We start from the raw sequence: 12,591 nt of genomic DNA on the forward strand, positions 1-12,591 counted from the left end.
AGAAACATATTGTCTCTGTGCTGGGTTCCTGATACAGAGCTTCTAACTCCCTTGAAATTTCTTGAGTGATGGAGTATCATTAGTTCTAATGAAGTGACTCTGGGAGGGCTCCTGCGTGGGGGCTGGTCACCAGAAAGACCAAGCCATGATTAGAAGCTTAGAACCTTCAAGCCCATCCCCATCCTCTTGGGAGGGCAGAAGAGCTAGACAAATGAGTTAATAATCAATCATAGCTCCATAAAAATCCCTAAAATACAGAATTTGGAGAGCTTCCAGGTTTGTGAACGCCTCCATCTTCCAAGAGAATGGTGCACCCAACTCCACAGGGACAGAAGCTCCTGTTCTAGGGATCCTTCCAGACCTTGTCCTATGTACCTCTTCATCTGACTATTCATCTGCATCCTTTATGATATCCTTTATAATAAACTGGTAAAAGTAAGTAAATGTTTTCCTAAGTTCTGTGAGCCTTTCTAGCAAATTATCAAACCCAAAGAGGGGTCATAGGAACCCTGATTTATAGCTGGTTGGTCAGAAGTACAGGTGACAACCTGGGACTTTTGATTGGCGTCTGAAGTGGAGGCAATCTTGTATTAATAGGAGTGAGCCCTTAACTCGTGGGATCTAATGCTAACTCCAGGTAGATAGTGTCAGAACTGAGTTGAATTATAGGACACACAGCTGGTGTCCACAGAGAATTGAAGAACTGCTTGGTGTGAAAAAAACACCCACACATCTAGTGTCAGGAGTGAAGTGTATAGAGCAGTTTGTTTTTCCTATACAAATAACATTCCTGTACAAATAACACAATACAGAATAATTTTCCCATACAAATAATGTAATATAAAATAATATTATAAAAGGAGAGATAATTTAGTGATTGAATAGATGAGGTAGAGGTTAGAGAGAGTAGTCCAGGGTAAGTCTCAGATGTCAAATTTGGGGAAAGAAGAGGAAATTATTTAATAATTATTAATTAAAATAAATGAAAACAGAATGGAGGAAAGGAGAGTAGAGATGTGAGAAAATATAAAGAATTCTAATACTTATGTAAAAATTTTAAATGAAATGTCTTGCAAGGTATAACTGATTCCTAAGCTAAGAATCCCATTCTCCGGCTTTGACAATATAATTGTTGCTCAAACAATTTTGGCATTAGGTGGGGTGATGGAGGTATTGGGGGAGGTAATCTTTCTAGGGATCTTTTTATTTTGTAATTAATAAAGGAAAAGAGGAGCTTTTTTTTTATTTTGACTTGAGGTCCAGAACTAAAGTTATGATTGTGACAATAATGATTACCCAAGAAACAACACATAGACTGTCAGGATTTCAGTATAACTGAAGGCCTATCCTGGGCTAGTCCTCATTTTATAAATGAATAAAATGAGATACAGAGAAGGAAATGAGCTGGTCAAAATCACAGCACTACGTAGTATCCAATATGAACTAGAATCTGGGATGTCTGACTTTCAGCTCAGCACCTTCTCAATTAGATTGGAAAAGTATAACGCAAGGTATTTCGTGTAACTTGAAGATTGAAAATGGACTTGATATTTTAGTCTCACTGATTTTAATCTGACATAATCACAGTGACTTAATATACTTTGATACAATCATAAATGTTTTTATACAATTAATTGTATTAAAATAATCACTAAATAGTTTCATACTATAACAACTTCTCCTGACATACTAAGAAAGTTAGTATTTCAAGCACTGAATGAAGAAATAACAAAACAATATTGTTGATCTTTAAGACTGTCAATCCCAAGCTTAGAACTACATTCCTTTTAAAAAAAAATTAAAAAAGAGTGATTGCTATAATGCCTTGATGGAAATGTGTTTGGTTGTGATAAAATTTAGATCATTTTAATGTGTATGGGTTATAACTCAGTGCAACTTTATTGCTCACAAGCAATCACTCTTGCTGTGACCATATTTCTTCATGATAAATAAAATGGAAAGTGATGATTTTTCAAAGTATAAGACATCTGCAATTGGTAATTAATAGACTGATGCTAACCATCAAAATCCATAAAATTCAGAATTCTGCCTTTAATTGGATTATAGTATGGGCTTGAGGATGAATTATGTTGATTTCAATTTTGACTTTCTGAATTTATAGCCTCTTTTCTCAAGAATAACTTGACAGAAAAGTTGCCCACCAGACTGACAACTATATGAAGTCAGAGACCATGTATGTCCTCAGAGCTAACCACAGTGCCTGGCAAATAATAGGAGATTAAAGATAGCTTTGAATCAATAAATATGTGAATAAAATGTCAGAATGTTAGTACCCTAAAAATTAATAATAAGGCCATCATGAAAAATGTTTTAAGTTTAATATATGGCTGTGTAGGGGATTTAAAAGTTCTCCTTGGCAGGTGGCTAAAGAACATAAATTATACCTTTGTCAAGAAAATAAGAAATAATTCTGAAAGAAATACAAATTTACTAGCATTTATCAAGTTTTATCACAGCTTCAATTCTAGCCAAGTATATATTTACCTAGGAAATTTTACTAAAAACATGTAGTTTTATATCATCTGCAAGCCCTGGGAGCTTGCTGGTCGTATTCTTGTTTGGAGTCTATTTATATCTATAAATGTTACCTTTAAATTTTACAAAAGTTATAAAAAAAAAATCTCTTGAAGTACCATGTTCGGCTGCATAAGAAGGTATCATTCTAATTTATAATAACTTCTTCAAGAAATAAAATTTCTACACACAAAAGAGCATCTGTTTATTTTTCAAGACATTTTATGTGTAAAATCAAATTTAGATGCAATATGCAATGATGTTATGTGAGACCAATTTAGAGAAGGATGTCATACTTTCCTCTTCTTGATCAACAAGCAGCAAGCTAAAAAGATTTAAGAAAAAAAATAAAAAATAACAATAACAATATCAACAATGAGAAAAGGAGGAAAAAATAAGGGAGCAGTATTTTCTCTAAGAATCAACCATAAATATCATGACATATGCTGAATTAAGGTTGAGAGATCTGAATTCTAGTCCTGGATATTATATTAACTAGATATATGACCTTTAGTAGATCAGTTAGTCTCTGGTGGCCTTGGGATTTCTTATAATAATTATAATGACATTAGTATTATCCAAACCATTGCTACCACCAGCACCACTACCACTATTAAAGAGGGGTTTGAAGTAGATGCTTTTTAGAATCCTTACTTCTTTGCAACTAACTACGTTGCACTGAGTTATAACTCACATATGATAAAATGATCTAAATTTTATCACAACCAAACACATTTCCATCGAGGCATTAGGGGAATCACTCTTTTTAATTTTTTTTTTTAAAAGGAATGTAGTTCTAAGCTTGGAATTGACAGCCTTAAAAATCAACAATATTGTTTTTGTTATTTCTTCATTCAGTGCTTGAAATATTAACTGTCTTAGTATCTCAGGAGAAGTTGTTATAGTATGAAACTACATAGTGATGATTTTAATACAATTAATTGTATAAAAACATTTATGATTGTACCAAAGTATATTCACTGTGATTATGTCAGATTATAATCAGCAAGACTAAAATATCAACTTCATTTTCAATCTTCAAGTTACACGAAATACCTTGCGTTATACTTTTCCAATCTAATTGAGAAGGTGCTGAGCTGAAAGTCAGACATTCAGGTTCCAGTTTCTATTTGGATACTATGTAGTGCTGTGATTTGGAAAGCATATGACTTCCAAGACTATTCAGTTTTATGCTCATTTTACCAGTGAGGGAACTGAGAACTATCTGTCCTGGGAAGCTTGCTAATTGTAACCTCATTGAGCCATTGAGCCTGCATGCATATACATGTCTATATAGATGATATAAATATAGACATCAATAGGATAGATATAGAGACTGATGCATATATATGTGTTTGTAGTATGTGTGTATATCGATACATATACATGTAAGTATTCTTTTAAGTATTCCATTTGTCAGACAGTAGAGGCAAGAAGGAAGCCCATGGCCACAGTTCTGTTTGGGGGAAATTTCATAGGCTAATGCTCATCATTTCCTAGTTGACCATAAGGAGGATGACCACCATGCTTCATGATCACAAATTTATTTTCCCAGGCAGCCTCAAATGGCTCTGGTGTCTACCAAAGCTACTTGGGCCAAAAGTAGAATCTACATAGAGGAATGGGGAAAAGGGATTTCCCCTCCACAATTCTTAACATAGTAAGAACAGTGACAAATTTCATTCAGCAATCCACATACTGTAAGTTACACATGGACAATTTTCTGTTTGATGCTGACATTTCTAATGGTGTTATCTATATGTGTGAATATTACTTCTGTCTGCTCCTGTTCTCTAGCATTATAGAGCTACACTTGGCTGTATTTAAAGGTGTCCTTAAAGCAGTGTGTGTTTTTAACCTAGTCTGCTAAATGTTGGCCAGCTGCCACCCCATTTCCAGCAAGACATGATCAGCAAAAAAAAAAAAAAAACCAAGTGGATGCAAAAAACCATAATCGAAAGATTAAGATTGAAATAAAGAAGATGGTGAAGATTATTTAAAATTGGACAAGTTTCCATGAAAGTCTGAAACTTCTTTTATGGATCATCATTAAGAGAGAAAATTCAGCCCTGTATTTGGGAAGTCTACAGACCTTTGGTGGGTCCATTAGTCCATTGATTCTACATGTAGGGGTTGCAAATTGAAAAGTCTTTATAGGCCAGACATGTAATAGAACTGCACGAAGCAGCTAGAGCCAGTGTGAGGGCTGCCATAGGGAATGGTAGAGATATGGCAAACCAGAGGATATATGTTCCATCTAAAGGTGACACTCATCACTTAGTTCTTGTCTAATTGGTGTTATGAGAGAATGCAGGTCCCATGCTGCCCACTCTTCTGATTTTTTTCAAGAAAAGCCAGAAGTATGTAACTTTTTGTGTTAAATATCCCTATTTCTATAGGCTCACAACTAATTCAAAAAATTATAATGATATTCAGGCCAAACAAAATCTATGGGTCACCAGTTTTTAACCTTTATAATATAACTTCTCTGCATGTGTGTATGTTACTTTAATAATTTTTTTAGTTTAACACTAAAGGCCAGATCCTACATATCCACATTCCTTAAAAATAAATTAATATCAAGATTAAATGGTGGCCTGAAGAATAACTTTGATTCAATTGGTTTATCTGTAAGATGTCCAAAATATCTTTTGGAAAGAAACATTTTTTTTTGTGGTTTTTGAAATGGCTAAGGCCACTTGATAATGACATTGTTGGTTTGCCTTTCATCCACTGATGGTCAGATGCGCACAACAGAGAAAATACTAAAAGGAAAATTATGAAAAAAGAAAGTAAAAAAAAAAAAAAAAGAAAATTATGTGCGAGCACTTGCTATTTTGAATAAGAATAAGATGATTAACACCAAATGAGACATAACTGAGTTAATGAGGCATGATATGTTTACAATATTCTTTGTGAGTTGTCAGGTTGCCACTTTAAGTGCTAGTTCTATTATTTTTAGCATATAAAAGGCTATGTCTTGATTTATAGCTTTTGTTAAAATCATATTATACTACTTAGGAGGAAAAGGAAAACCTTGTCTCTAGAAGTTGCTGTCACATGAGGATATTTATTGTTATTTATAATGAAATATAGTTATCCTGAAAAAATAAGTCACATAGTTCCTTTAAATGCTCTGGAAAAGATGAATGTATTTAAAAGTGCATAACCAGAGATGAGGTAAGCTCTAAAAATTTTGATCCTTACTGCTTTCTAAAAAACGAAGTATAGCTTCACAGTTAACAAGAACCTCTACTTTTCCAAATTTTCTGCTATTTTGCCTACATCTTGGATTTTGTTTCTCAGATAAAGGCAAGTTGCAATAATACAAATGCAAATAATCCTCATATGCATAGAGTTGCTCCCTCCCTCCCACCTATCCTACTCCTTTCCCACCCACGTTCTCTCCTCACTTCTTCCTTCTGTTGTAGATTAAACAAAATCCTTTCTTGTAAATAGAGATTTTTAAAGTTAAACTTACTGCAGTGCTTTTTTTTTCTTAATTATCATCTCTTTCCTTGCCCATGCTCTCGCTTCTATAGGCAGCAAGAACACTGAGTCTTGAGCTTCCGTCCCACTCAATTCCACAACAATCCTGGCCAAAGTAGGAAGTACACCTCAACGGACTAAGACCAGATCAGCTGATGAGATGCTGCACTACTTTTAGTATCCAGTGTCCTGGACATGATGAGTATGACCACAGAGCTATAATCTTCCAAACACCTGCCATTTTGACAGAGGCCACTGATCAACTCTCCCACTGAGAAAGGCCTTAGAAGACTAAAGAAACCACTTAGTCATTCCCTACTAATCAATTTCATCTTATCTTTTTTAGGCTTTTTGAAAGAGTTTTATTGAAAAATAATTGATATACAATATTGTACAATATAGTACAATTGACAGGCACATATTTAAAGTGTAAAATTTGATAAGCTTTGAAATATGTACATAGCTATACAAGCATCACAATGTCAGGTCCAAACTCCTGGCAGACTGTTGTCCTGGTTCTTTGGCTCCTCGCTTGGAAAATTCACAAGCAGGGCCTGTGTGAGGGAGTGACCACATACAGGAAGCAATTCCACACAAACAGCTTTTATTGCAGAAAGGAATGGTGTTATGCAGGGACCAAATCTGCAGGTGGCAGATACAGGGCAGGAGGGAGATTCCTATGGGTGTAAAAGCCAGTGGAGGTAGGGGGAGGACTGCAGGAAAATGCAGCTAACAACCTCAAAGAGCAAGAACTTGAGGTTTTGAGTCATACACACCTGTGGTGCTGCAACTTTGTTATAAAAACACCTGTCAATCATGTATATCAATCATCTGGCAACATCCCAAACCTCCTATATGCCCTCCCGTGGACAAGGCCAATAAAAGGAAACCACCTGGGAGTCCTCAATGTCTTTCTCCACTTGTGGAGACTGACCGATTCCTCTCTGGAACATACTCTGACTTTGTATAGCTTCTTTTCTGCAATAAAACTGTGTGGAATTGCTTCCTGTCTGTGGTCACTTTGTCACACAGGGCCTGCTTGTGAATTTTCCAAGCAAGGAGCCAAAGAACCAGGACAACAGTCCACCAAGAGGCTGGACCTGACAACAACAATCAGGATAATGAATATATCCACATCCATCACCCAGAACAAAAACACTCCCAATCTCCTTGTGTCCCTTTGTAATCCCTCCTTCCTGTCTCTCCCCATCTTCCTATCTTCAGGCAACCCCTGATCTGCTTTCTATTATTCCAGATCAGTTAGCACTTTCTAAAATTATATATAAATGGAATCAAATAATACATACTTTTTGGTTTTTTCTCCTTTCCTTCGGCATAATTACTTTGAGATTCATCCATATTGCTGCATGTATCAAGACTTTATTCCCTTTTATTTTGGGGTAATATTCTATTAAATAGGTTGTTTATTCATCTATGGATGGACATTTGGGTTGTTTCTAGTTTTTTCTTTTGGCTTTTAGAAATAAAACTGCTATAAACATTTATGTACAAGTCTTTGTATAAACATATACTTAACATTTTCTTTGGTTAAATTTCTAGGAGTAGAATGGCTGGGTCATATGGTAGATAAAGGTTTAATAATTTAGGAAAGCACCAACTGTTTTCCAAAGTAACTAAACCGCTTTTATTTCTACCAACTATGTATGAGTGTTCTAGTTGTTCCATACGCTCACCAATACTTGGTATGGTCAGTCTTTTAATATCAGACATTCTAACAGATATGTAGTGATACTTAATTATAGGCTTATTTTGCATTTCCCTGATTAATGATGTAAGCGTCTTTTCATATGCCAACTGTATAACGGCTTTGTTAAAGTACCTGTTCAAACCATTTGTCTGCCCATGTTTTCTTAAGCTTTGTGTGTGTGTGTGTGTGTGTGTGTGTGTGTGTGTGTGTGTGTATGTGTGTGTGTATACATCTATATTGCAAATACACATGATTTGGAAATATTTTCACCTTGTCTGTGGCTTGTCTTTTCATTCTCTTAACACTGTCTTTCAAAGAACAGAAATTCTTAATTTTAATGAAGTCTAACTTATCAATTTATGTTTTTGCAGATCATGCTTTTGGTGTCATACCTAAGAAAGTTTCTCCTAATACAAGGTCACAAACATTTTCCCTTATGTTTTCATCTAAAATATTTACAGATTTACAGTTTTAGGTTTTACATTTAGGTCTATGATCCATTTTTAGTTAATTATTTTTAAACCAATCTTGCATTCCTGGGATAAACCCCACTTGGTCATGATTTATCTTTTTATATGTTTTTGTATTCAATTTGCTAAAATTTTGTTAAGAATTTTTGCATTTATATTCATGAGAAATAATGGTCTATAATTTTCTTGTCCTATAATGTCTTTGTCTAGTTTTCATTATCAGAGTAATGCTAACCTCCTAGAATCAGTTAGAAAGTATTCCCTCTTTTTCTATTTTCAAGATGAGATTGTAAAGAATTGGTATTATTTTTCCTAAAATGTTTAGTAGAATTTCCAAGTGAAGCTAGTGAGGTCATCTAGGCCTGAAGTTTTCTTTGTGGGAAGGATTTCAACTTAAGATGTTGGGCTATTCAGGTTACCTACTTTTTTTCATGTAGGCATTGGTAGTTTGTATCCTTTAAAAGAATTGGTTCTTATTATCTAAGTTGACAAATTTATTGGTACATAGTTATTCAAAATATTCCCTTATTAACCCTTTAATAACTGTGTGATGTCACCTCTCTCACTACTGATCCTGGTAATTTGTGTCCACTTTTTTAATTTCCTAAACAATGTGGATAGAAGTTTATAAATTTCTTTGATCTGTTAAAAAAAAGTTTTTTATTTCATTGATTTTCTCTATTTTTCTGTTTTCTATTTTATTGATTTCCACTCTAATTTTTATTATTCCCTTTCTTTTCCTTATTTGGGTTTGATTGGCCCTTCTAGTTTCTTAAAGTGGAAGCTGAGGTCATTGATTTGGTATATTCCTTTATTATACAGGCATTTACATAAATTTCCCTTTGAAAACTTCACAGCATCCCACAAATTTTAACATATTTTATTTCCATTTTAATTCACTTCAAAATACTTGCTAATTTCCATTTTGATGTCTTCTTTGATTGATGGGTTAGTTAGAAATGTGTTACTTTGTGTTCAAATATTTGGGGGTTTCCCAGAAAGCTTTCTGCTATTGATTTCCATTATGGTCAGAGAATATAGTTCTTGAATCCTGTTAAATTTATTGAGACTTGCTTCATAGCCAGATTATAGACTTGTTTGGTTACTATGCTGTGCATTTGAAAAAAAAAATGTCTTCTGCTGTTGTTGGGTACACTATTCTACTTAAGTATCAATTAGGTCAAATTGGTAGATAGTGTCATTCTAGTCTTCTGGATCCTTACAGATTTTTTTTTTACTTGTTCCATTAATTATTAAAACAGGTTATTATTATTGTTCACTACAGTTTTAGATTTTTCTCTTTGCAGTTCTATCAGCATTCACTTCATATCTTTTGAAGTTGTGTTATTAGGTGAACAAATATTTAGAATTGTCATGTTCTCTTGATGAATTAACCCTTTAATCATTATGAAATGACCCTCTTTATCCCTAGTAATAGTCTTTTTACTGAAGTCTACTTTGTCTGATATTAATATAGCCATTCTAGCTTCCTTTGGATTAGTTTTATCATTGTATGTATTCTTTTAATTCATGGAAAAATATATACAATGATACAACTAATCTGAAGAAAGCTTTTATATTCAAAGTGGGCCTCTCATAGGTAACATATTGATGGATCTTTCTTTTTTATCTATCTAACAATGACTGACTTTTAAATGGGGTTTTTATTTATATTTAATGTGATTATTGGTACAGGTGACTTTAAATATACCATCTTATTTGTTTTCTATTTCTGTTCTGTGTTCTCCATTCCCTTGTCACCTGTCTTATTTTGATTAATTATTATTATCTCATTTTATCTACTCTTTTGGCTTGCTAGCCATAACTTTTTGTCATATTACTTTAGTGGTTGCTGCATTTGTTATATACCTTTAACTTATCACAGTCTACTTTCAGTTGACATTATATCACTGACAAACAGTATAAAAATCTTTTTTATTCTCTTCTATTGGCATTTGTGCTATTTCTAGCATACATCTACTTCTACATATTATTATCTCCATAATATAGTATTACTATTGCTTTAAATAATCATCTGATAAAGAGATTTAAATAATTAATAAGATATTTATATTACCTATGTAGTTACCATTTCTAGTGCTCTATATTTCTGACTGGTATCACCTTTCTTCTGCTTGAAGGACTTCCTTTAACATTGCTTATTGTAAAGATCTGTTGGTGATGAAGTCTTTCAGCTTCTGAATATCTAAGGCCTTTGTTTTTCCTTAATTTTTAAAGATATTTTCATTGGAAAAAGATTTCTATATTAATAGAAATCTTTTCAGTATTTTAAAGATGTTCTTCCACTGTCTTTTCACTTTCATTGTTGCCAACAAGAAATCTGCTGTCAGCCTTATTTTTGTTCCCCATGTACACAATGTCTTTTCTCTCTGTATGTTTTTAAGATTTTCTCTTTATCACAAATTTTAAGCAATTTTATTATAATCTGCATTGGTTTTGTTTATTCACGTTTCTTGTGCTTGGAATTTGTTAACTATCTTGGTTCTGTGGGTTATGGTCCTTACAAAATTGGAAATTTTTCAGACACTATTTGTTCCAATATTTTTCTGTTCCCTGCTTCAGACTTTCAGAGACTCTAAATACTCAGAAATTAAACCAAATGAAGTTTGCTTACATCTCACTGCTGCTTTGTTCTTCCCCCTGCCCCCAGTATATTTTTTCTTTGGTTATTATTGTGAATAGTTTTGTTATCTTTTCAAATTCACTAAGATTTTCTTCTACAATTTCTAATCTGCCATTAGCCATGTTCAGTATATTTTTCATCTCATACATTGTAGTTTTCATATATAGAAATTTGATTTGTGTCTTTTTATACCTTCCATGCTTTTACTTAACATATTCAAACTTTCATCTACTTTCTTCAATATACAGAATACAGTTAAAACAATTGTTTTAATGTCCTGTCTAGTAATTCTATCACCTGTGTCATTTCTGGGTCACTTACAATTGATTTTTTTTTTTTGTTTATTATAACTGTAGAATAAATGAGCTGAAGCATCTCTAGCTCCATGTTACATGGTTTGGCATCAACATTGGCACTGTAAGTTCTTGCTTGTTGTGTCTGTAGTTTACAGCATTGATTCTGCTCCAGAAATCTTGTTACCCACTCCACATATAGCCCCATATCAAACTGTAACTTGCGTTAGGGTTGTCTGTCCCTCCTTAGGAACTATGTATTTAGGACCCTACTGGCCCTAGCCAATTTTCATGATGCCAAGCTACTGTCTTTCTTTCCTGTCTGCCTGAATTTCTCAATTGATATAGCCCACTTATCCACCGAGGTATCTGCTGTCACACTTGACAGTCACAGGTTTGACTGAACTTTAACTTACAGGCAGTGTAGTGTTATGGCTAAGAGTCTAATTTCAGTTTATAGAGTATGAATGCTTGGGTTTGCATTCCTTCCCAAATACTTAGTAGTATGACCCTAAGCAAGTGATTAATTTCTCTGTACCTCAATTTCCTCACCTGTAAAGATGATAATGATACCTACCTTATCATGTAGTTGTGAGGATTAAATGTAACATTGCACTATAAAGAAATTAGAATAGTATCTGGCTCACAAGTTTTTTTGTTGTTAGAGAAAGAAGTATAGCCAGGATCTATAACTGGGAATCTGAATCTGTAGATCATACTCTAAATAGTTATGCAATAGTCTTATATCTGCTGGACAGTGTGCTTTGCATGTTAGAAAAAAATTTCCTTCTGTATTTATGGCTGGATTAGCTTCTCTGATGCTTAAGTACCCTAGTTCTGGTTTCATCCCTAAGCACATCCTAACTGCCTATCCAACCAGAAGTAGTTAGTTGGGTATTGGCTTTCTAAGTCCTGAAGTACAATAGAACCTGTTTTTGTCAATACTAGGTGAAAACAAAAGATCAATAATGGAAAAAAAAGAAAGTATCTAGGAAACAATATTTCCAGACTACTAGAGATAAATCAACTTTCTTCCTCATTGTTAATTTTTTAAATTTATTTTTTATTTTTAACTATATTTTCCCATGTTAGAAAAAACAAACATGGAGGACACTTATGGACATTTACAAGCCATTAATTTTTTTGTCTTTGTGATTTTTTTTCATAATCCAATATTACATATTCAGAAGATGGAGAAATTTAATTTTTTAAATGAGCAATCTAATGGATATAAAGAAAAGAATTCTGATAATTATAGAATAAAGTAGCACCTTGTCTACAACATAAGTACATGTTGAAGTCCCACATTTCACTTTTTAAAATATTTTAAAGATGCTACCAAACTAAGAGGCATATATTTTCAAGCTTATTTAAGATTAAAAAATTAATATTGATATTATGAACACAAATTTAAACACCTAACGAATATCCCATCCAAACAGCAAGCCATCA

At 33.5% G+C, this 12,591-nt stretch overlaps 1 protein-coding gene across 1 annotated transcript in view; it reads right to left on the minus strand.

The window, feature by feature from the left end:
• The window catches only part of LOC123642089 (doublecortin domain-containing protein 1-like), a 262,128-nt gene that overhangs the window by 10,941 nt on the left and 238,596 nt on the right, over positions 1–12,591 (minus strand). The window lies entirely within an intron of this gene.

The sequence above is a fragment of the Lemur catta genome, chromosome 7 (genome assembly GCF_020740605.2).
Source record: "Lemur catta isolate mLemCat1 chromosome 7, mLemCat1.pri, whole genome shotgun sequence".
Classification (NCBI taxonomy): Eukaryota; Metazoa; Chordata; class Mammalia; order Primates; family Lemuridae; genus Lemur; species Lemur catta.